The sequence below is a fragment of the Scyliorhinus torazame genome, chromosome 14 (assembly GCF_047496885.1).
Source record: "Scyliorhinus torazame isolate Kashiwa2021f chromosome 14, sScyTor2.1, whole genome shotgun sequence".
Classification (NCBI taxonomy): Eukaryota; Metazoa; Chordata; class Chondrichthyes; order Carcharhiniformes; family Scyliorhinidae; genus Scyliorhinus; species Scyliorhinus torazame.
Window position 1 is genome coordinate 219,916,810 of NC_092720.1, and position 25,269 is coordinate 219,942,078.

The 25,269-nt window shown below is 54.9% G+C and overlaps 1 pseudogene; it reads left to right on the forward strand.

Annotated features, from left to right (window-relative positions):
* Positions 1-1,753: 1,753 nt before the first annotated feature.
* Positions 1,754-19,399, forward strand: LOC140389176 (zinc-binding protein A33-like; annotated as a pseudogene).
* The last annotated feature ends 5,870 nt before the right edge of the window (positions 19,400-25,269 follow it).

Sequence of the window (25,269 nt, forward strand, 5' to 3'; positions counted from 1 at the left end):
GTTTAGAAAAACGAGAGGAGATCTGATTGAAACGTATAAAATTCTAACAGGGCTGGACAGACGAGATTCAGGGAGGATGTTTTCCCTGGTTGGGGAATCTCGAACCAGGGGACACAGTCTCAGGATACGGGGAAGACCATTCAGGACTGAAATTAGGAAATATTTCTTCATTCAAAGGGTTGTGAACCTGTGGAATTCTTGACCACAGGAGGTTACCACAAGTCACTGAATATATTCAAGAAAGAGACAGATACTTTTTACATTTCAATGGCATCAAGGGGTTTGGGGAGAAAGCGGGAATGTGGCATTGAGATCGAGGATCAGACACAATCATATTGAATGGTGGAGCAGGCTCGAAGGGCCGAATGGCCTACTCCTTTTTTATATGTTTCTGTGTTTATGTGTGGGGTTTGGGGGGGGCGGGGTTGCCCCTGTGCTTGTGGGGGGTGGGGTTGCCCCTGTGTTTGTGGGGCGGGGGTTCCCCGTATCCGTGGGGGGTGGGGCTGTATTATTTTAACACAGATCAGGGCGCCCCGATCTCGGTGGAGCCGGCGTTGCCGGATCTATCAGGCCCCGCCCTGCCAGCGTGAGGGTGAAAACCACGGCCATAGATTTTCTGAGCTCAGAGTGCCAGAGAATCTGGAGAGAAAACTCAGCTGTGCAGCTGGAGAGCTACACACCGGCTTTCTCTCTCTAACCAGCTCTCTGTGCACAGAGAGCAAAATCCCACCCAATGTGTCAAAGAGCAGCACGGAGTTAATTCCTTATGGATTGTGGAAAAGGGTCAGGAATGACCAGGATGCTGAAGAGAATGGAGATTCTCGTCATTCACAAAAAGTCCCATCTGGTCAGTGTGTGAAATAGTCCCTCCGAATCAAACTGCCTCTGCCCGGCTTCACACACCGATCCCTGTTTGGGCAGAGATGTGAAAGTGAGTGTCTGCCTCCTCAAAACCAGACCGTTCCCGATTGGCAGCTTTGATTGGCAGCCTGCCCTGGAAAAGGAAAACTCTGATTTGAAACCCCAGCCATGGGTCAAATAGTAAAGTCTTCATTGGCTGACAGTGCGGAAGGAGACAGACAAGACCAATGGTCTGGATGTAGAAAGAGCTGCTGAGGCTCTCCAGCTTGTTCAGTATCGAGGGAAAGGACAAGTGTAAAGTTAAAAGCTGCAGCCTTTCAGCTGCTACACTGTGACACACATTACACCAGTGCAGCAATAGCTGCCTCAGAGCAGAGAGCGGCTCTGTACAAACCTCACCCACTTCAATATACTCACTGTGCAGCTTGTTCAACAAATCAACTCAACCAACACCCCCAGCATCAGTATGCAAAGCCCTGAGGGCTGGGGGAGGAGTCAGCCAGCACCAGAGACATTTCAGACTCACTTTTAATTCAAATATTATTCTTGGAAAAAATTCAGACAACCTTGTAATTCTCCAAAGCTGATTTTTATCAAAAAATCTTCATTTTCACAGTGATATAAGTTTCAGTCAAAATTCATAACAAATAAATACCAAACATCTAACTTGAGTTGGAGTCAGGCTGGGTTTACGTAAAGGGACAGGTCAGGAGGGGCTGGACAATATGTTTCAGTTTGTGTTTCCCACAAAGTAAAACACAACTTGACCATCCGTGCCTGGGGCTGCTTTGAGACAGAAGTATATGAAGGAGAGCAGCAGGCTGCCAGTCACTCACAGGACACAATCCCCACCTCCTCCCATCCTCTCTCCACCCACCCCCACCACCAACAGACCTTCACTCCCATCGCCTGGGTTCAATTATTCCCTGTCGTTCACTCTAACCCTGTTTATTCTTGATTCTGCTCCGGGTTTTGTCTCCAGCTCTCAAAGTGGGCAGGACCGAGAGCAGCAAATAACAATAATTCCTTGATGTGGAGATGCCGGCGTTGGACTGGGGTGGGCACAGTAAGAAGTCTGACACCAGGTTAAAGTCCAACAGGTTTGTTTCGAATTGCTAGCTGTCAGAGCACTGCTCCTTCCTCAGGTGAATTCCGTGAGTATTGCAGTGAACGTCATGAGAGAATTACTGAACTGAATATGTTCAGTAGCGGAGCAGGAACATTGAAACTGAAAGTGGTTTGAATCAGGAAGTGCTGAGTGTGAACATGGCTTCCAGAGAGCAGGAAGAAAGTTTGTCCGAGGATTTAATTTGTTCCATTTGTCTTGATTTCTTCACTGATCCGGTTTCACTGGAGTGTGGACACAACTTCTGCCGCTCCTGTATCACCCAGTGTTGGGAAAAGGAGAGAAACTCCTGCCCGGAATGTAGACAGGAGTTTCCAGAAAGAATCCTCAGGGCCAATCGGATCTTAGTGAATCTGGCTGAGAAAGCTCGAAAATTAAAGCTGAATGGGAAAGAGAAGGAAAGTAAACTTCACTGTGAGGAACATCAGGAAGAACTGAAGCTGTTTTGTGAAACTGACAAGAAATTGATCTGTGTGAATTGTGTCGATTCGCAGGAACACAGAGAACACCGCTTCATCCCGATTCAGAAAGCTGTTGAAATCTACAAGGTAAAAGGGAACAGATTTGAGCCCCTGATTATCTGATCACATTTTCAGGATCTAACACTTTTATTTTCTGATTTTCTCTCCCAATCCCAGGATGGGGTGAAATCTTCCTTCGATTCTCTCACGGAGAAGAAATCGACGGTTCTAGAAATGGAGCAGCAGCAGAAACAGAAGATTTCCCAAATTAGGGTAAAGTCTCCCTGTGCTGAGCTTCCAAATTTAATTCATTATTTTGTTGTTTTTATTACAGAAACATATTATTTTTAATGTTTCTTCTTGTAGAAACAGTCGGTCAGTCTGCAGAGCCACATCACATCCGAGTTCACTAAAATGCACCAGATTCTCACTGAGAAAGAGCAGCGTTTCATCCGAGATCTCAGGGAAGAAGAGGAAAAAATTCTAAAACCGATGGAGGAAAATCTTTGTGAAATTCAGGAGAATTTAAATTCTATTCAGGAGAAACTCTCAAAGTTGGAAAACCAGTTGGAACAAAAAGACGGAGTGAGATTTCTGAAGGTGAGGGATTATATTTCAGTTTAGTTCAGTGAAAGTTCACAGTCACATGATCCACACGAGCCTCCTCCCATCCTACTTCATTTCCCTGTCAATATATCCTTCTGTTCCTTTCTCCCTCATCTGTATCCAGCTTCTCCTTAAATGTACCCCTGGCTTTCCCTGGGTGGGTGGAATTTAATGCTGTTCCCCCCAGGGTACATTTAGTCAGGGTGTGGGGTGAGTGGAAGGGGACATGGGGAATGACACTGTGTGGAGTTTCTGTTGTCTTCCATCTCCACACAGATTAAGTCCGTGGTGGTAAGTCTTGTGGGACAGCCTTCCTGTAACCAATTCAGCCTCTTAACAGGGCAATGAATGTTCTCATCCTGCTGTCACTGGTATTCCCTCAGCAATGAGCAGGGGTCTCACAATACGTGAAGCCTGAAAATCAAACCCTGTTGGGATTACTGGTGGGATTCTGGGAGGGGGTGAGGGAGAGGTGGTGGGATTGAGGATGTAGCGGGAATGCCCTTGTTCAGTTGCACTGTGTACCTGATTGAGGGACTGTAAGAGGTTCACGCTCCCGTTTCCTCTGACTGATGGTTCTCGACTTGAGGATTTTATAAAGGACAAAATGACACAGACACGGGGATTGGCTCAACCACAAACTTGTTGTTTAGTGAAAACACTCCCAACACCCGAATACAAAGAGCTGTAAATAGTGTAAATCACATCACACAGCATTTAATTGGTTTTCCAATTTAAATCCCTCCACAATTTAACCTCGGCTTCCACATAAACACACAAATCACCACAACTTATTAAAAAGCCTCTCCTGAAAATCCACAGACAAAACCCCACATTTCAGCCCAAACGTTCCTCAATTCAAACCCAAATCCCCCCCGGATTTGGATGTTACACTGAAGTTATTTTAAAACCTCAGCCCCAATCCCCCTCGGATTTGGCTGATAAATTACAATTCCCCACCCGGCTGCTCCTTCTGGTGTGAATTGTAGGCCCGGGAGCCAGGTTGACCGTTCTTGACCCTCCTTCTTGACTGCAGTGCCAGACCCTTGGATCTTGTCCTTTTAATGATGATTCTTATCGGAATATCACAAACACATTTCCTGAAGCCATCCTGCTGGAGGGTCAGTGCTCAGCACCTTTCAATCTCTTTACACAGTCATTTTCAATCCCAGGGTCGCGGCGTTCCCGATCGCGGGAAGTGGGACCCTCATAAAATCCAACCCATGGGGTTTAAACTGAATTGGAAAAGCAGCAGTTAATGATGTTAGAATCAGGTTTAAACTGGCTTCACAGACTCATTAATGAGACTAATTAACTTCCTGCCGCTAGTCCGGTGCATTGACCCCTTCCCGACTCTGACTTAATCCCGGGAGGTTTTCCTGCCATCGACAGAATGAGCCGTGTCCTCTCGTGTGATTCCCTGGGCGTCATTCTCCGACCCCCCAGAGGGTCGGAGAATGGCCGTTGGCCGCCGTGAATCCCGCCCCCGCCAGTTGCCGAAGTCTCCGAAGGGAGAAAAGTCGGCGGGGCGTTAATGTCGCCGCTGCCGTGGAGAATGTCACGGGTCTGCGCAAGGCAGCCGATTTTCGGTCTGCCGATATTCTCCCTTCCGGATGGGCCGAAGTCCCGTCGGCGTGATGACCGTTCACGTCGACGTGAATTAAACCTCCTTTTCATCGGCGTGACCCTGTGCTCCAGGTTCACGCCGACCAGCGTGGAGGTGAGTGACGGCCTGGGGGGTTGGCTCTGGGCAGGCGATGGCGTGGCCGCAGTCTGAATGCGTGAGGAGAGGTGTGTCTCGGGTTGTGTGTGTGTGTGTGCGGTGGGTGGGGGGGGTGGTTAGAGTAGGCTGGGCTCCGGGGGAGTGCCAGGAGGGGGTCCGTGCCGGGGAGGGGGATGGGGGGGTCCGTGCCGGGGTGGAGGTTGGGGGGGGTCCGTGCCGGGGAGGGGGATGGGGGGGTGTCCGTGCCGGGGAGGGGGATGGGGGTGTCCGTGCCGGGGTGGAGGTTGGGGGGGGGTCCGTACCGGGGAGGGGGATGGGGGGGTCCGTGCCGGGGTGGAGGTTGGGGGGGGGTCCGTGCCGGGGAGGGGGATGGGGGGGGTCCGTGTCGGGGAGGGGGATGGGGGTGTCCGTGCCGGGGTGGAGGTTGGGGGGGGGGTCCGTGCCGGGGAGGGGGATGGGGGGGTCCGTGCCGGGGTGGAGGTTGGGGGGGGTCCGTGCCAGGGAGGGGGATGGGGGGGTCCGTGCCGGGGAGGGGGATCCGTGCCGGGGAGGGGGATGGGGGGGTCCGTGCCGTGGAGGGGAATGGGGGGGGGTCCGTGCCGGGTTGGGGATGGGGGGTCCGTGCCGGGGAGGGGGATGGGGGGGTGGTCCGTGCCGGGGAGGGGGGTGGGGGTGTCCGTGCTGGGGTGGAGATTGGGGGGGGGTCCGTGCCGGGGAGGGGGATGGGGGGGTGGGGTCCGTGCCGGGGAGGGGGATGGGGGGGGTCCGTGCCGGGGAGGGGGATGGGGGTGTCCGTGCCGGGGTGGAGGTTGGGGGGGGTCCGTGCCGGGGAGGGGGATGGGGGGTCCGTGCCAGGGTGGAGGTTGGGGGGGAGTCCGTGCCGGGGAGGGGGATGGGGGGGGGGGTCCGTGCCGGGGAGTGGGATTGGAGGGGGCCCGTGCCGGGGAGGGGGATGGGGGGGTCCGTGCCGGGGAGGGGGATGGGGGGGGGTCCGTGCCGGGGAGGGGGGTGGGGGGGTCCGTGCCGGGGTGGAGGTTGGGGGGGGGCGGATCCGTGCCGGGGGGGGGTCCCTGCTGGGGAGGGGGATGGGAGGGCAAGTGAGTTGGTCCACCTGGCCAGGTGCCAGCCTCCAACAGTTGGACCCATGCAGTCCATGCCACCTGGCTGGGGGGTGGAGGGGATATGGGCAATGATGACATGTCGTCGTTCCCCTCCCCCACCAGGCCGTCATGTTTTCAGATCATCCAGCGATGTTGGCCGCCGTGGTGGCAGCCGCTCATGTCTATGTTGCCCTGGATGAGGAGGAGCGTGCCAGAGAGGCGGCGCAGGCTGCCGCAGAGGGGCAGGCGGCAGCCGCCCAGGCTGGAGGGACACCCGACCGACAGGACGAGGAGGGGGAGGAGGACGTCGTGGCCCAACGGCAACGGAGGCACCCGAGGGCGCCCCGTGTGTACCGGCCCCGGCAGTCATACCAGGACCTCACGGACCGGGAATGCAGGAGGAGACTCCGGATGAGCCAGGAAACCGTGGCACACATCTGCCACCTGCTGGCACACCTGTCACCGCGTGGCACTGGCGGGGGACACCCTCTCCCCGTGTCCGTCAAGATTACGGTGGCCCTGAACATTTATGCAAAGGGGTCATTCCAGGCACCGAGTGGGGACCTGTCCGGCATATCGCAGACATCGGTGCACCGGTGCATCCGGGCAGTGACAGATGCCCTATATGCCATGGCGCACCGCTACATCCGCTTCCTCGTGGACCGGGCCAGCCAAGATGCCCAGGCCGTGGGCTTCTCTGCCGTGGCCGGGTTCCCCATGGTCCAGGGCGCGATCGATGGGATGCACGTCGCCGTGCGGCCACCTGCAGATAACAGGGCCGTGTTCACTCATAGGAAGGGGACCTATTCGATGAACGTACAGGTGGTCTGCGACCACCGCATGATGATCCTGCACGTCTGCGCCCGTCACCCGGGCAGTGTACACGACTCATTCGTGTTGTCGCGGTCATCCATCCCCGGCATGTACGAGGGACGCCATCCCCGGCTGAGGGGCTGGTTGCTGGGCGACAGGGGCTATCCATTGCGATCGTGGCTGATGACGCCTATACGGAGGCCACGCAATGAGGCGGAGAACCGCTACAATGATGCCCATGTAGCGACAAGGGGAGTGATAGAGAGGTGCTTTGGCGTGCTGAAGATGCGTTTCAGGTGCCTGGACCTCTCTGGGGGTGCCCTCCAGTATCGGTCAGATAGGGTCGGCCGCATCATTGTGGTGTGCTGCGTCCTGCACAACATAGCCCAACAGAGGGGCGATGTGCCGCAGGCAGAGGAGGGCGGAGTGGAGGAGCAGCAGGAAGAGGCGCAGTCCTCCCCAGATGAGGGGGATGGGAGTAATGGTCAGGGCAGACGGGGTAGACACAGGCGGGTGGCTGTCCACCGTTACCGGCTGGCCCAGCGGGCACAGGACAGACTGATAGACGCCCGCTTCACTGACTAGATGGGCGTGGGAATCGGGTAGTATGGCCACAGACCGCACACCATGGCAACAGCCGACCACCCACACCCCCCACCCATCCACCCACCCAGCACCCTCACCCCCCTCCCCAACCCCACCCACCCCACCCGCATGCACCCCCCCCCCCCCCCACCATTGCCGATCCACCTGCGGCACAACGGGCCGGGCTCACACAGTTGCGGGTGGACGCGTGTCTATCGCAGGCCATGGAGGATGATGACAACCCGCCCTGCGGTGAGCTCCTGGCTCTACATCGTTGGACTATGTCTGACCCATGGCCACAGTACCACCATCCACCCGGACCATCCCTGCATGCGGCTGTGACACTGCAGCGCACGGTCCCGTCCTCTGCCCGGGGGATGTTGGTGGTGTCCCAGGGGGAAGGGGGCAGACTCACCTGGGGCTGAAGTAAGACCACCCCTCACACACACACTTGCGCTCAACGTACATGACACCCCCGCACACTTTGGACAGAGCACAAAGGCAGCTTCTGTAGGTGTAACATTGACTTTAATAACAAAAGGAGTTCATGCATGTGCCCTAGCCCCTAAAACTCATCTGTGCCCTGCAACCGTGCCAACTTACTCAGTGTCTAATTGTTTGGCCTTACGGGCCCTTTGACTACGTCTACGTGGTTCCCCAGACGGTACAGCAGAACTGGAGGTGGACTCCTGTGATTCCTGCCCTCTGACACTGGATCCCTTTGGCGGCCGTTTCCTGGGGCGTCCTGGCCTAGATGGGCCAGGCTGCGGCCCGGGCGACTGGGATGGCGAGCTGCCAGCCTGTCCTGCCCGTTGCCCACCCGATGCACCTGGGACGGAAGGAGGGGAGTCCGAGGTGTCGCGGTGTACCGGGACCTCCCCTACAGAGGGAGCCGGGACGGACCACACCACCTCCTCCTCCCTCGGGGTGCCCGATGGCCCCCAGGCCTCTACATGGGTGGGGGATGCGAACGGACTGGCCATCCGACGCCCCCCCGACATCTGGCGCTGCCAGTCCTGGAGGCCCGTGCTGGTATCGACAGGGGTCTGCAGGTTTGCAGCCATGGAGCCCAGGGGGTTGGCAAACCCTGTCTGTGACAGCGCGACGCCGGCTCGCACATGGCCACTGGCGCCGGTGCCCTCAGCGATGGCCTGCTGAGACTGGGCCATGGCCTGCTGAGACTGGGCCATGGCCTGCAGAGACTGGACCATGGCCTGCTGAGACTGGGCCATGGCCTGCAGAGACTGGGCCATGGCCTGCTGAGACTGGGCCACGGCCTGCAGAGACTGGGCCATGGCCTGCTGAGACTGGGCCATGGCCTGCAGAGACTGGGCCATGGCCTGCTGAGACTGGGCTATGGCGTTGAGCGCCTCTGCCATCTGGCGCTGGCACTGGCCTCCTGTGAGAGGGAAGCTATTTACTGGGCCACAGACGCCGCCTGCACGGAAAGCCCCAGGCCTCGCAAACCGTTCCCCATGTCTGACACCGTCGCACCCATTGCCTCCACCGCGGACGCCACCCGTGCGGTGTCGGCCTGGGTGGCATGCATGACCGGCACCACTCCCAGCTCCTGGACGCGGGTGGACTCCTCCACCTGCGACCGCAGCCGCCGCAAGCCGCCCGTCACCCTCTTCGCTTGTCTCCGGGTCGGTGGTTGCATCGGATCTATGTGTGGGTGTGGTAACTCCAGGAACCCGGGATCCATCTGGGCGGCAGATGTTCGCTTGGGCTGGGCTGCCCTCCGACCAGCCGGCCCCTCTGCTGCTCCTACCTCCACCTGCTGTACCGGGACGGCTGTGTTGTGCGCACCAGTGAGTGTACCAGACGCCTCATCACTAAAGTGCCCAACCGAGGTGAGTGTTTCTGCGATGGTGGAGGGTGTTGGTGACAGCAGTGGCGTTGTGTCATGCTCTTCGTCCCACTCTGAGTCCATGGCACTTTGGGGTGGGGGTTCGTCTCCACCCATCCACTCTGAATCACTGTCCGGTATTTCGTCTTCCTGGGTAGTGCTGTCCCGGGTACTGCTGTCCCGGGTAGTGGTGTCCTGGGTAGTGGTGTCCTGGGTAGTGGTGTCCTGGGTAGTGGTGTCCTGGGTAGTGGTGTCCTGGCTCGGATGTGACGGGGGCCTGTGGCTGCCCCCCTCGTCGCTGGGTGGTCGCTCCCGCACGTGACGGGGGTGTCGTCCCCCTGTTGCTCCAGGTCTCTCCGTCTCCCGTGGTGTGCGAGGGGCATCCTGCGGGCATCGCATGCTGGAGGGTGCCGGTCTCTCCGTCTCCCGTGGCCTCCGAGGGGCATCCTGCGGGCGGTCTGCATCTGCGGGGATGGGTGCCTGGACGTTTGGTCCTGCGATACACAATGAAGCATGCATGGTTAGACATCAGGCAGTGATCAGGTGATACGGGGGAGGGGGATATAGGGGAGGGGGGATATGGGGACGGGCTGTCGGTGGCTCACTTGCTACTACGCCCCCGACCTCTGCATCAGCAACCTCCCGGTCCTCAGGTCCACCAGCCAGTTCCAGGGCCCTTTCCTGGTGTTCGGTCAGTGGCCTCTCATCAGCGGGGCCTCCTCCAGTCCTCACATGCTCCCTATTGTTGTGTGCGCGCTTCTCCTGTGGCGGGGGGGGGGGGCAGGGGTAAAAGGCAACAGTGTTAGGCAGGTATATGAATGCACGCCATCGGTTGCGTGTGCATTGCAGAGGTTAAGGTTAGGCTGGATTCACTTGGGGATATGGGGGAGGGGGGATATGGGGGAGGGGGGAATATGGGGGAGAGGGGGATATGGGGGAGGGGGGATATGGGGGAGGGGGGATATGGGGGAGGGGGGGATATGGGGGAGGGGGGCTATGGGGAGGGGGGATATGGGGGAGGGCGGGATATGGGGGAGGGGGGATATGGGGGAGGGGGGATATGGGGGAGGGGGGATATGGGGGAGGGGGGATAAGGGGGAGGGGGGATATGGGGGAGGGGGATATGGGGGAGGGGGGATATGGGGGAGGGGGGATGTGGGGGAGGGGGGATATGGGGAGGGGGATATGGGGGAGGGGGATATGGGGAGGCTCACCCCGCCTGCTCTGACGAGGTCGTTCACCTTCTTCTGGCACTGGGTGCCTGTCCGTGGTGTCAGGGCCACACCGGTGACGGCCTCTGCCACCTCCCTCCACAGACGCCGGCTGTGACGTGGGGCAACTCTGCGGCCGTGCCCGGGATACAGGGCGTCCCTCCTCTGCTCCACCGCGTCCAGGAGCGCCTCCACATCCCGTGACTCGAACCGCGAGGCTGAGCGGCGGCCAGCCATCCAGTCGGGTGTTGCGGTCGGGTGTTCCGGTCGGGTGGGGGGGGAGCAGCGCGGCCTTATGAGCCGTCACGCCGTGCGGCGCGTATGACGCTGCACGGCGTGAACCACTGCGCAATCGCGGATCCCGTTACGTCGCTGCTCGCCCATTTCGGGCCGGAGACTATCGTCCCATTTTTCTGACGTGACGCAAGTCGGATTTGCGCCGTTTTTTGCGCCGATCGGCGGACTTTCAGCCGATAACGGAGAATTTTGCCCCCTATGTCCGGACACCATGCTCGCTGCTGTGACAGACTGGAGTAAATTCCACCCCGTGTGACAGTGAGTTCCACATTCCCATCACTCTCTCGGCAAAGAAGTTTCTCCTGAACTCCCGATTGGATTTATTTGTAACTTTATGGTTGCGTTATGTAATTTGGAAGAACACAAGCTGCCACTTGATGCAGTTTTGAGTAAAAGTTGCTCCAAACTTTGAAGTGAGTTCAATGTGTTTTATTGAACTATTAGCACAGTTCTCAATGAGTTTGACTCTCTGCTAATCTAAATGTAGTAACTCAGTCTAACTGAACCAGCCTTGCTCTAAGCCACGTGCTGGGGTGTGATGCTGAGGATACACCCTGTCTCACTCTGTAGATGTTGGTCTGTGGAAAGAGGTGGGGTGTGAGTGCCTCATCCCTTTTATAGTGAGATACCACCCCTCAGTGTCCTGACTGCTCATTGGTCGTGTCCAAATTCAGTGTGTTCATTAGCTGCATGTTTGCATATCATAGAACATACTGTGCAGAAGGAGGCCATTCGGCCCATCGAGTCTGCACCGACCCACTTAAGCCCTCACTTCCACTCTAATCCCATAACCCAATAACCCTCCAAACCTTTTTGGACACTAAGGGCAATTTAGCATGGCCAATCCACCTAACCTGCACGTCTTTGGACTGTGGGAGGAAACCGGAGCACCCGGAGGAAACCCACGCAGACACGGGGAGAACGTGCAGGGTTCGCACAGTTAGTGACCCAGTGGGGAATCGAACCTGGGACCCTGGCGCTGTGACGCTACAGTGCTAGCCACTTGTGCTACCGTGCTACTATATCATGACATATATTATGTTTCTATCCCTATTTCTGGATTCTCTACAGTGTAAACATCTTCACTTAATCTATCAAACCCGACCCCTTTCATCATTTGAAAGATCTCGATCAGGTCTTCTCTTTTCTACAGTAAAGTTGATCAATCTTTGCTGTTAGTTGAAGCCTCTCAGTTGCTGTCAATCTTTTTGATACTTTCTCCTATGCTTCAATATCCTTTGTGTAACATCCTCTTTCTATTCCATGTCTGCAGCAATGGGAATTGACAATTCTCAGCAGCTTGTAACAATGTGAGGGTCATTTCTGCTTTCTGGATATAGACAGTCCGTCTCTGTCAACTCAGATTTGTGTTTTGTTTATTTCAGGAGGAAGCATCTCGGAAGAGGAGGTAGGACATGAACTTTACTGAAACTCAGGGCAAGTTGGTAAAATTACTCAGCAAAGTGTTTATGGTCAATTTATAATCAACTCTTTAATATTTACAGGATTAGCGATGGGGGTAAAAAGCTGTCACTAGCAGATGGTGTCCTGTCCATCGGAAAATTCTTCAGCCCTTTCCCGTTCCCAGTGTGGAGAGAAATGCTGGATGTCATTAACCCTGGTAAAACTCAGATAAGTTCCTCTGTCCTGATTTATATCTTATATTTCAATCATTATCCATATAAATATCAAAGACACCGGGCGGGATTCTCCGGTCCGCCAGCCCCCTTTTCCTGGACGGTGACCCTCACCGGCAGCGGGATTCTCCGTCTCCGCCACCTGCCAATGGGATTGCCCATTGTGGCCACCCCACACCGCCGGGAAACCCGTGGGCGTGGGAGCGCTGCCGGCGCAACGGAGAATCCGTCAGCAGAGAGAATGTTTAAGAGCTTTGTTATAAAGAAATGAGGATAAAAATGGTCCTGATTGGAATTAAAGTCTGATTCATGCACCTAATCCACTTTCTAAACATCATTCTCAGCTTGGTCAGCTGAAACTGTCGGCTCCCTAAACATCACCAATACAGGAACTCTCAGATGAAGCTCTGTCTCCAGAACCCATCGATACTTTACAAACTTCAGCAAGTGGAAACTCCGCCATTCCCAGCTGAACCTTTCCTCCCCGGAAATCCCAGAGTGACCGTATTTAACCGCGTGTTTCCCGGCGCTCGCAGTGCCGAGAAACACATGGCGATAAAACGCCCCCCACGTTGGGTAAGGTGCCTGTGGGGAACACGGGGCCGAGGCCGCTCATCGCCCCGTTTTGTGCAGTGAGGAGCTCCGCTCGCCCGAACTCCTCAGTGCAGCGAGAGATCGGGACGCCATTTTAAAATGATATCCCGATCTCCAGGCGACCGACGCCACCCCGACACCCCGCCTCCCAAGCACCAACTCACTTTGGGAGGGTCCCCAGCTCCCCCCGCAACACACACGCTGGACACCCCCAGCCCGATCACCAGCACACAGAAAATGGCAGCTTGGCAGTGACAGCCTGGCAGTGCCCTTGTCAGCTAGCAGTGTGATGCAACCATCAATTCACTCAAAGACACGAGGAGAAGTAAACCGTGGTTTTAATCAGCTTAGAACAGTGCCTGCCTGCGACTGGTACAATACTGGGAACCGCCTGCAGGTCAGCTGCTCTTTATACTTCCTTTCAAGCGGAGGAGCCATGGGCAGAGCCCGTACATGCCCCAACATATCCCCCTGTGGGTGAAGCCACACAATGGCCCATAGATCATAGACCATTCCAGCGCAGTACAGGCCCTTCGGCCCTCGATGTTGCGCCGACCTGTGAAACCAATCTAAAGCCCATCTACACTATTCCATTATCGTCCATATGTTTATCCAATGACCATTTAAATGCCCTTAGTGTTGGCGAGTCCACTACTGTTGCAGGCAGGGCATTCCACGCCCTTATTACTCTCTGAGTAAAGGACCTAACTCTGACATCTCTCCTATATCTATTTCCCCTCAGTTGAAAGCTATGTCCCCTCGTGCTAGACATCACCATCCGAGGAATAAGGTTCTCACTGTCCACCCTATCCAATCCTCTGATCATCTTTTATGCCTCCATTAAGTCACCTCTTAACCTGCTTCTCTCTAACGAAAACAGCCTCAAGTCCCTCAGCCTTTCCTCATAAGATCTTCCCTCCATCCCAGGCAACATCCTGGTAAATCTCCTCTGCACCCTTTCCAATGCTTCCACATCCTTCCTATAATCCGGCGACCAGAACTGCACGCAATACTCCAAATGCGGCCGCACCAGAGATTTGTACAGCTGCAACATGACCTCATGGCTCCGAAACTCAATCCCTCTACCAATAAAAGCTAACACACTGTGCGCCTTCTTAACAACCTTCTCAACCTGGGTGGCAACTTTCAGGGATCTATGTACATGGACACCAAGATCTCTCTGCTCATCTACACTGCCAAGAATCTTACCATTAGCACTGTACTCTGTATTCCTGTTACTCGTTCCAAATGAATCACCTCACACCTTTCTGCATTAAACTCCATTTGCCACCTCTCAGCCCAGCTCTGCAGCTTATCTATGTCCCTCTGTAACCTGCAACATCCTTCCGCACTGTGCACAACTCCACCAACTTTAGGGTCATCTGCAAATTTACTCATCCATCCTTCTACGCCATCCTCCGGGTCATTTATAAAAATGACAAACAGCAGTGGCCACAAAACAGATCCTTGTGGAACACCACGAGTAACCGAACTCCAGGCTGAACATTTCCCATCAACCACCACCCTCTGTCTTGTTACAGCTAGCCAATTTCTGGTGGAGCCCACAGGGTTAACAACATAACACAACAGCAGAACATGATACAAATGCACTGGTGAATTATTAGCACTATACATTCCCCACACAGGGCCACCTGGGTGCCTGTGTGCTTTGTTTGGGGTGAGCTCTGCTATTCCCCTGCTTCCCCTGCAGTGGGGCTGAGCTTCTGATGAGTGAACTGAGGAGTGGCAGCACCTGGTGTGTCACTGATTGAGCTTGGCCACGCCCATCCCGGTGATGGCTCAGCCGGGGTCTGAGGCTTTCCAGAGGGGCGGCCTGGGTGGCTCCCAAATGACCAGAGGCTCTGTGAACATTTCCAGGACACAGTGAGCAGTCAGCAGAGTGAGCAGCCAGGGGCCTGTGAGTAGCACCAAAGGGGTGTGTTTAAAACCCAGACTGCAGCAATGGGGGTCTGAGCCAGGCCACCCCGATCCCGAGGGGGACACCCCGAGTGCACAGACCTGTCACCAAGTCGCTCCCCGTTACTCCCCCCAGCAAGTCCCACAATTATTGAGGCTTTTTGAGGGTTTTTCCCCTCTCTCTGCCCCTCAGCAGCCATGGAGCCCAGTCCCCGTTTGTAAATACTTGCACTAATTCACACCCGCGAGACTTCTGCCTGAGAGGGGCGGAGCATCGTGGAAGGGCGGAGCATACTGTGTCCAATCCGCTGATTATATTTAAATCTATGTAAATGAGGGTGTTACATGGGCCCGCTGCAGGGCACAAACTTTGATTTCACCGCCAGGGAGGGACTGGAGCCTGGCGTCGGAATCAGCGCCGGGCACAAACCTCGATTTGTGCATTACGCCCGATTCTCCGCCCGATCGCACTTCCGGTGCCGTGAAGCCGAGAATCCCCCATATTTCTTTCCACGGAGCAGAACGGAAATATCTCGGTGTTGAGATCTTCATCTAAATTTGAGAAGAGATTTGTTTATTTTGATGATGTCACCCACACCCCACAGTTTTACACACACACACACAGTTACACACACACACAGTTACACACACACACACACACAGTTACACACACACAGTTACAGACACACACACACACAGTTTTACACACACACCCAGTTACACACACACACACACACACAGTTACACACACACACACACACAGTTACACACACACACACACACACAGTTACACACACACACACAGCACACAGTTACACACACACACAGTTACACACACACACACAGTTACACACACACACACACAGTTACACACACACACAGTTACACACACACAGTTACACACACACACAGTTACACACAGTTACACACACACAGTTACACACACACACAGTTACACACACACACATACACACACACACACAGTTACACACACACACAGTTACACACACAGTTACACACAGTTACAGACACACACAGTTACACACACACAGTTACAGACACACACACACACACACACACAGTTACACACACACACAGTTACACACACAGTTACACGCACACACAGTTAAACACACAGTTACACACACACACACAGTTACACACACACAGTTACACACACACAGTTACACACACACACACACAGTTACACGCACACACAGTTACATGCACAGTTACACACATACACACACACAGTTACACACACACACAGTTACACACACACAGTTACACACACACACAGTTACACGCACACACACAGTTACATGCACACAGTTACACACATACACATACACACACACACAGTTACACACACACACACAGTTACACACCCACACACACACAGTTAAACACAGTTACACACACGCATACACACATTTACACGCACACACACAGTTACACACATACACAGTTACACACACCCACACACAGTTACACGCGCACACACACACTGTTATACACACACACACAGTTTCACACACCCACACCCACAGTTACACACACACACAGTTACACACACACACACAGTTTCACACCCACACAGTTACACACACACACACATAGTTACACACACACACACACAGTTACACACACACAGTTACACACACAGTCACACACACACAGTTTCACACACACACACACAGTTACACACACACACAGAGTTACACACACAGAGTTACACACACACAGTTACACACAGACACAGTTACACACACACAGTTACACACACACACAGTGACACACACAGTTACACACAGTTACACACACGCACCCAGAGTCTCTCCCCGATCCTCAGTGAGTCTCCCCCCCGATCCCCAGTGAGTCTCTACCCCCGATCCCCAGAGAGTCTCTGCCTGATCTCCAGTGAGTCTCTCCCCCCGATCCCCAGTGAGTCTCTACCCCCGATCCCCAGTGAGTCTCTCCACCGATCCCCAGTGAATCTCTCCACCGATCCCCAGTGAATCTCTCCCCCGATCCCCAGTGAGTCTCTCCCCCCGATCCCCAGTGAGTCTCTCCCTGAGCCACTGTGAGTCTCCCCCGATCCCCAGTGAGTCTCTCCCCCCGATCCCCAGTGAGTCTCTCCCCAATCCCCAGTGAGTCGCTCCCCCGATCCCCAGTGAGTCTCTCCCCCCGATCCCCAGTGAGTATCCCCCGATCTCCAGTGAGTCTCTCCACGATCGCAAGTGAGTCTCCCCCCGATCCCCAGTGAGTCTCTCCCCAATCCCCAGTGAGACCCTCCCCCGATCCCCAGTGAGTCTCTCCCCGATCCCCAGTGAGTCTCCTCCCGATTCCCAGTGAGTCTCTCCCCCGATCCCCAGTGAGTCTCTCCCCGATCCCTAGTGAGTCTCCCCCCGATCCCCAGTGAGTCTCTCCCCCTGATCCCCAGTGAGTCTCCCCCGATCCCGTGAGTCTCTCCCCCGATCCCCAGTGAGTCTCCCCCGATCCCCAGTGAGTCTGTCCCCGATCTCCAGTGAGTCTCCCCCGATCCCCAGTGAGTCTCCCCCGATCCCCAGTGAGTCTCCCCCGATCCCCAGTGAGTCTCCCCCGATCCCCAGTGAGTCTTCCCCGATCCCCAGTGAGTCTCCCCCCGATCCCCAGTGATTCTCTCCTCCGAACCCCAGTGAGTCTCTCCCCCCGATCCCCAGTGAGTCTCCCCCCGAACCCCAGTGAGTCTCTCCCCCCGATCCCCAGTGAGTCTCCCCCCGATCCCCAGTGAGTCTCTCCCCCCGATCCCCAGTGAGTCTCTCCCCGATCCCCAGTGAGTCTCCCCCCAATCCCCAGTGAGTCCCCCGATCCCCAGTGAGTCTCTCCCCCGATCCCCAGTGAGTCTCCCCCCCGATCCCCAGAGTCTCTGCCCCCGATCCCCAGTGAGTCTCCCCCGATCACCAGTGTGTCTCTCCCCGATCCCCAGTGAGTCTCCCCCGATCCCCAGTGAGTCTCCCCCGATCCCCAGTGAGTTTCTCCCCCCGATCCCCAGTGAGTCTCTCCCCCCGATCCCAAGTGAGTCTCCCCTGATCCCCAGTGAGTCCCTCTCCGATCCCCAGTGAGTCTCTCCCCCCGACCCCCAGTGACTCTCCCTCCGATCCCCAGTGAGTCTCCCCCGATCCCCAGTGAGTCTCCCCCGATCCCCAGTGAGTGTCTCCCCGATCCCCAGTGAGTCTCTCCCCGATCCCGTGAGTCCCTCCCCGATCCCCAGTGAGTCTCCCCCCCCAGATCCCCAGTGAGTCTCTCTCCCCGATCCCGTGAGTCTCCCCCCGATCCCCAGTGAGTCTCTCCCCGATCCCGTGAGTCTCCCCCCGATCCCCAGCGAGTCTCTCGCCCGATCCCCAGTGAGTCTCTCCCCCGATCCTCAGTGAGTCTCTCCCCGATTCCCAGTGAGTCTCCCTCGATCCCCAGTGAGTCTCTCCCCGATCCCGTGAGTCTCCCCACGATCCCGTGAGTCTCTCCCCGATCCCCAGTGAGTCTCTCCCCGATCCCCAGTGAGTCTCCCCCCGATCCCCAGTATGTCTCCCCCGATCCCCAGCGAGTCTCCCCCCGATCCCCAGTGAGTCTCCCCCCGATCCCCAGTGAGTCTCTCCCCGATCCCCAGTGAGTCTCTCCCCGATCCCCAGTGAGTCTCCCCCCGATCCCCAGTGAGTCTCCCCCCGATCCCCAGTGAGTCTCTCCCCGATCCCCAGTGAGTCTCCCCCCGATCCCCAGCGAGTCTCTCCCCGATCCCCAGCGAGTCTCTCCCCGATCCCCAGTGAGTCTCTCCCCGATCCCCAGTGAGTCTCTCCCCCGATCCCCAGTGAGTCTCTCCCCGATCCCCAGCGAGTCTCTCCCCGATCCCCAGTGAGTCTCTCCCCCGATCCCCAGTGAGTCTCTCCCCCCGATCCCCAGTGAGTCACTGCCCTGATCCCCAGTGAGTCTCCCCCTGGTCCCCAGTGAGTCTCTCCCCGATCCCCATTGAGTCTCTAATTTTCTGTTTTTTCTCCCAGTCTCTGTGACCCTGGATGTGGAAACAGCGAATCCCCAGCTCGAGGTGTCTGAGGATTTGAAGAGTTTGAGATGGACCCGGACCCAGAGGAGTCTCCCTGACACCAGGAAGAGGTTTACATACTGGCCCTGTGCGCTGGGATCAGAGGGATTCACATCGGGGAGACATTACTGGGAGGTGGAGGTGACGGGGAATCGGGGCTGGAGTCTGGGAGTAGCTGCAGAGTCTGTGGAGAGGAAGGACCCGGTCAGTCTGAGCCCAGAGACTGGAGTCTGGACCATTGAGCGGTTTGATGATCAGTTTTATATAAATTCCTCTCCTGGATCCCGTCTCCGTGTCGGTCAGATCCCCGGGAAGGTGGGAGTTTATCTCAGTTATGAGTCTGGGACAGTTTCATTTTACAACGTGGACACCAAGTCCCATCTCCACACCTTCACCGGGAATAAATTCACTGAGAAACTTTATCCTTTCTTCGGGACTTGGGATGTAAACCAGTTTCTGAGAATCTGCTCCGGTTCTGATCCGGATCGGGAAAGGGGCGGGGCCTCGGGGTGGTGACATCATCCCTGACATCACAATGACTTGAGGGCCAGGGGCAGAGGTCAGGGGTTGGGGGTCAGAAACTGCCCTCGACAACAGTTTGTCACTAAATGTGTTGGTTAATTTGCAAATTGTAAAATCCCAATCAGACTGTAAATAAAAACAACACAAATAAAAACGTCAGAGGATTAAAATAAAAAGGAAATTAAATATCTTGAACTTTCCCTTGTAGTTCATTGTAGTGCCGATTTCAGCCACACGATGGTGATGTCGAGCTGTACAAAGGTCAGGAAAGTTTTACAGCGCAGTATCGCCACCTGCTGCTGGATACCTGGTACTGGCAGGAATACCAACAACTCAAAATGCTTAATCGCTGATCAGACAATTCAGGCAGGACCTTTCTTCACAACTGAAAGAGAATTGAATCAGAAACAAAGGAGGGAAAATAAACATGAGCCTGGACTTCCCACTTCCATGTTCCTGTCACACACCGAGTCGCTATCGGGAAATTCCACACAGCCGGTCGGGTCAATGTTCAGAAAATCCCAGGTCGGGAGAGTGAGATTTCCCATTTTGGGATCTTGCTGTGTGTCAGGAGCTGAATTCACAAATCTGAGCGTGTATTCCGAGTACAGAGAGGATAAGAATGTCCTCCTGGTTTCATAACTGGGACATTGGTGGATAGTTCGAATGACCAAAAAGGTGAGGAGGGGTTATTGGGTTACGGGGATAGGGTGGAAGTGAGGGCTGAAGTGGGTCGGTGCAGACTCGATGGGCCGAATGGCCTCCTTCTGCACTGTATGTTCTATGTTTAGGTCCAGTCTGTGGAGAGGGAAACAGACTTGACGTCTCGAGTGGAATATGAATCTTTTTCAGATGATTTCCAGCAGTCTCAGTATTTTGCTTCTATTACAACAGATCGAATTGTTAGATTGTATAAATATAGTTTACTTGATACAACAACATTACTTGTCAAAAAAACAGTAAACCTAAAACCACAAACTGTTTATGGATTTATTTTTAACCCAGCAATTTCTCAGAATCTTTATGTTATTCAGACCCTCAAATATATTTCAATGTTCAATTAGTTCATACACCTTCACTTCAGTCACTAATATCTGATGATGTCTGTTATAACCTGCCTACTTACGATTGGCAGGGGACTAATGACTATCCCACAATCCTGTGGGAGTATGAGCTTCCCCAATGAGGGGGGCGGAGAAACTCCTAGTATAAATAAGCTGGCCAGTTCAGGAACCAGCAGGAAGGAGAAGGTAGCAAGGGAAGTTACTGCTACTGTTATGTATATATTGTTATAGTAAATAAACGTTATTACCTTGTATCCTTAAAACTTTTGCTGGATTCTTCGTGGACCTTACAAAACTGGCGATGAAGGTAAAAGTGAATAGCTGTCTACACTGCTGAAGCCACCTCCCTGGATTTTTGTTGGATACAGGTTGGAAGTTGTTTTCTATTATACCATGCCTCTGTATGGATGTTTGGATGTTTTTGATGCTGCGCTGGAAAGCTGGAGCCAGTACACACAATGGGTGCGTTACTATTTCTGGGCAAACAATATCACTGAAAACGAGCGCCAGGTGGTCATATTGCTCACCGCCTGCGGGCCGCATACGTTTGGGGTGATTAGGAGCCTTACTTACCCAGCTGCGTCAGACACCAAAACGTTTGACAAACTTGTGAATATAGTGGGGCAACACTTTAACCCAACCCTGTCCACGATAGTCCAGCGTTACCGGTTTAATACTGCTGAGAGGACCCCTGGAGAATCCCTTGCCGATTTTGTTTATCCAGGCTACGTGGGATTGCGGAATACTGTGACTATGGTGAGACCTTGTCAGAAATGTTACGCGACCGTTTGGTTTGCGGTATTAACAATGCAGCAACCCAGAGAAAGTTGTTAGCGGAGCCAACATTGACTTTTCAACAGGCAATACAAATAGTCTTGCCCCGAGAGAGCGCAGAGCGAGGAGTACAGGAGTTACAGGGAATGGAAGTGCATGCCTTGGGGCGCAACCCTTTCCGCCCAAAAACGTCCCCCCGCACTCCTGCGGTACCTTGGGCGAGGCAACGTCCGGACCGACGCCAGTGGCCATCGGACATTCCTCCCCGAAGGGAGCCTTCTCCAGAGCCAATGGATGAGGAGCCATGTCCGTGTCAGACTTGTAGGCAACGACCCCGTCGCGGACGGCGGTCCTGGGGACGCCAGAGGCGCCGTCGTTCCGACCGAAACTGGGACCAGCCCAGGGGCCGTAACTGGGACCAGCCCAGAGGCTGTACCTTCCATGTGGATGAACCTGCGGCGACCACTCCTGAGGACGTGGAGATGGAGGACGACTGCCTGCAGCTGCATTGTGTGGCAGCTCCCCGTGTGGCCCCCATTAAGGTGACAGTACGGGTCAATGGCCACCTGCTGGAGATGGATACTGGCGCAGTGGTCTCCGTGATCGCCCAGAGGACATTCGACCGCATCAAGCAGGGTATCCAGACCCTTACATTAACTGACTCACAGGCCAGGTTGGCGACCTACACAGGGGAGCCACTGGACATTGCAGGAACTACAATGACCCCTGTTGTCTATGGACGCCAGGAGGGACGTTTCCCACTTATCGTAGTGCGTGGCCATGGGCCCAGCCTGTTGGGTCGAGACTGGTTGCGCCATTTGCGGTTGCAATGGCAGCACATCCTCCAAACAGTTTCTGGAGGGTTGACTGAGTTGCTAGGATGATACCCAGAGGTATTCCAGCCTGGTTTGGGGAAAATAAAAGGGGCCGTAGCCCGTATCCAAGTTGAACCAGGAGCCACGCCGCGCTATTTCCGGGCGCGCCCAGTGCCTTACGCCTTGCTCGAGAAGGTAGAAGGGGAGCTCACTTGTTTGGCGAGTTTGGGTATTATCAGGCCCGTCCGTTTTGCTGACTGGGCAGCACCAATTGTACCAGTAATGAAGCCAGATGCCACAGTTCGCTTGTGTGGCGACTATAAACTTACAGTGAATACATTTTCCCGACTCGACCGATATCCAATGCCTCGCATAGAGGATCTCTACGCGAAACTTGCAGGTGGACTCTCATTCACAAAATTAGATATGAGTCACGCCTACCTGCAGTTGGAGCTGGACCCTGCCTCCCGACCATATGTAACAATTAATACACACCGGGGCCTGTATGAATATACACGGTTGCCCTTTGGAGTATCCTCTGCCTGCGCAATTTTTCAACGTGTTATGGAGGGCATTTTGAGAGGCTTACCACGTGTGGCTGTCTACCCAGATGACGTGTTGATTACAGGGATGTCGGAGCAAGAGCATTTGGAAAATCTGGAGGCTGTCCTTAGACGCCTTTCGGAGGCTGGAGTCCGTTTACGTCGCACAAAGCGCGTATTTCAGGCAAAAGAAGTAGTCTACCTAGGTTATCGGGTGGACCGCGAGGGTCTGCACCCCGTCGCAGAGAAGGTGCGTGCAATTCAACATGCTCCCACCCCGACTGACACTTTGCATCTTCGTTCTGTTCTCGGTCTCGTAAACTATTACGGGAAGTTCCTCCCCAATCTGGCAACTACGCTGGCCCCTTTGCACCTGCTGCTAAAGAAAAATCACACCTGGGTTTGGGGTCAGCCGCAAGAAACCGCTTTCCGGCGGGTAAAGCAACAATTGTCGTCATCTGGGTTACTAACCCACTATGATCCGGGAAAGCCTTTGCTCGTCACATGTGATGCATCCCCGCATGGTATTGGGGCCGTCCTGTCCCACAAGATGGAGAACGGGGCCGAGCGACCGATAGCTTTCGCCTCCCGCACATTGACTGCAGAGGAGAAGAAGTACGCGCAGATCGAGAAGGAGGGACTGGCAGTGGTTTTCGCGGTGAAACGCTTCCACCAGTATGTGTACGGCCACCATTTCACTATCGTGACTGATCATAAGCCCCTGCTGGGACTCTTCAGAGAGGATAAGCCAATACCGCCCATTGCTTCTGCACGGATCCAGCGCTGGGCTTTGTTGCTTGCTGCATATGAGTATTCTCTGGAGCACAAACCAGGTACGCAGATAGCAAATGCCGACGCACTGAGCCGATTGCCTTTATCGACCGGCCCCATGTCGACCCCCACGACCGGTGAGGTGGTTGCAACCCTAAATTTTATGGACACCTCGCCTGTCACGGCATCACAGATCCGTGAGTGGACCCAGACGGAGCCAGTCCTGTCAACGGTTCGGCACATAGTCCTGTATGGTGGGCAGCATAGACAGCTCCCAGGCGAGTTGCGGGCATTTTCCTCCAAGCTGTCAGAGTTCAGCGTGGAAGACGGCATCCTCTTGTGGGGGGCGCGTGTGATTGTCCCGGAAAAAGGCCAGGAGCTGATATTATCAGACTTGCACAATGGGCATCCGGGCGTGACCAAGATGAAAATGTTGGCCCGGACTTATGTCTGGTGGCCAGGCCTCGACACCGACATCGAGAAGGTGGCCCAAAACTGCTCCATTTGCCAGGAGCATCAGAAGCTTCCGCCGGCCGTGCCCCTACATCACTGGGAATGGCCAGGGCGGCCTTGGGCACGCTTACATGCAGATTTCGCAGGCCCTTTTCAGGGATCCATGTTCCTTCTACTAATTGACGCCCAGTCCAAATGGCTGGAGGTGCATAAGATGCAGGGGACTACGTCCTGCGCAACAATTGAAAAGATGCGTTTATCGTTTAGTACGCATGGCCTCCCCAGGTGCTGGTCACGGATAATGGCACTCCATTCACGAGTCAGGAGTTTGCTAGATTTACAACGATGAACGGCATCCGCCATATCCGCACTGCCCCTTACCACCCGGCTTCAAATGGGTTGGCAGAGCGTGCAGTGCAAACATTCAAAAGAGGCCTAAAGAAGCAGTCTTCCGGATCAATGGACACGAGACTGGCTCGCTTTTTGTTTACGTACAGGACCGCCCCCGCCCCCCATGCAATGACTGGGGTAGCTCCCGCAGTACTCCTAATGGGCCGGAGACTCCGCACCCGCCTTAGTGTGATTTTCCCGGACATTGGCGCAAAGGTACGCCGCACACAAGAACGGCAGGGACAGGGATTGTCTCGGCATCGTCCGATTCGGCAGTTTGCGCCCGGTGACCCAGTATTCGTGCGGAATTTTGCTGGTGGTACCCAATGGGTTCCTGATGTAATCTTTCGCCAAACGGGCCCTATATCTTACCAAGTGCAAGCCCAGGGTCGTCTCCAGCGAGAACACGTAGACCATGTCCGGTCCAGAAGATCATCCCCTCAAAAGACTCCCCGCCCCCGGAGCTCATTTCAACAGCCGCAAAGACCAGAGACAAGGGAAGGTAGTCCTCAAAATCTTCCACTGGTGCCTCACTCGAAGCCTGCGCAGGTCGTTACGGGACCGAATGGAGATAGAGACGCTGACATGACGGAGGCAGCAGACTCTGACTCCGAGATGGAGACACAGGATGCATCAGAGGGGGAATCCTCGGGTCCACGGGCCGTGGATGTACAACCGCGCCGTTCATCACGGAAGCGCCAGTCTCCGTCTCGACACACGCCGCCTGATCCAGCGCCGCGTGCAAATGGCGTCCGGCCTGCGGCCAAACGAGTCCGACGCCTTCCTTCGCAAGGGTCTTCGGTGGATTCCTTGGACTTTGGGGGGGGAGGGATGTTATAACCTGCCTACTGACGATTGGCTGGGGACTAATGACTATCCCACAATCCTGTGGGAGTATGAGCTTCCCCAGTGAGGGGGCGGAGAAACTCCTAGTATAAATAAGCTGGCCAGTTCAGGAAGGAGAAGGTAGCAAGGGAAGTTACTGTTATGTATATAGTGTGACAGTAAATAAACGTTATTACTTTGTATCCTCAAAACTTGTGCTGGATTCTTCGTGGACCTTACAAAAATGTCTCTCCAGGG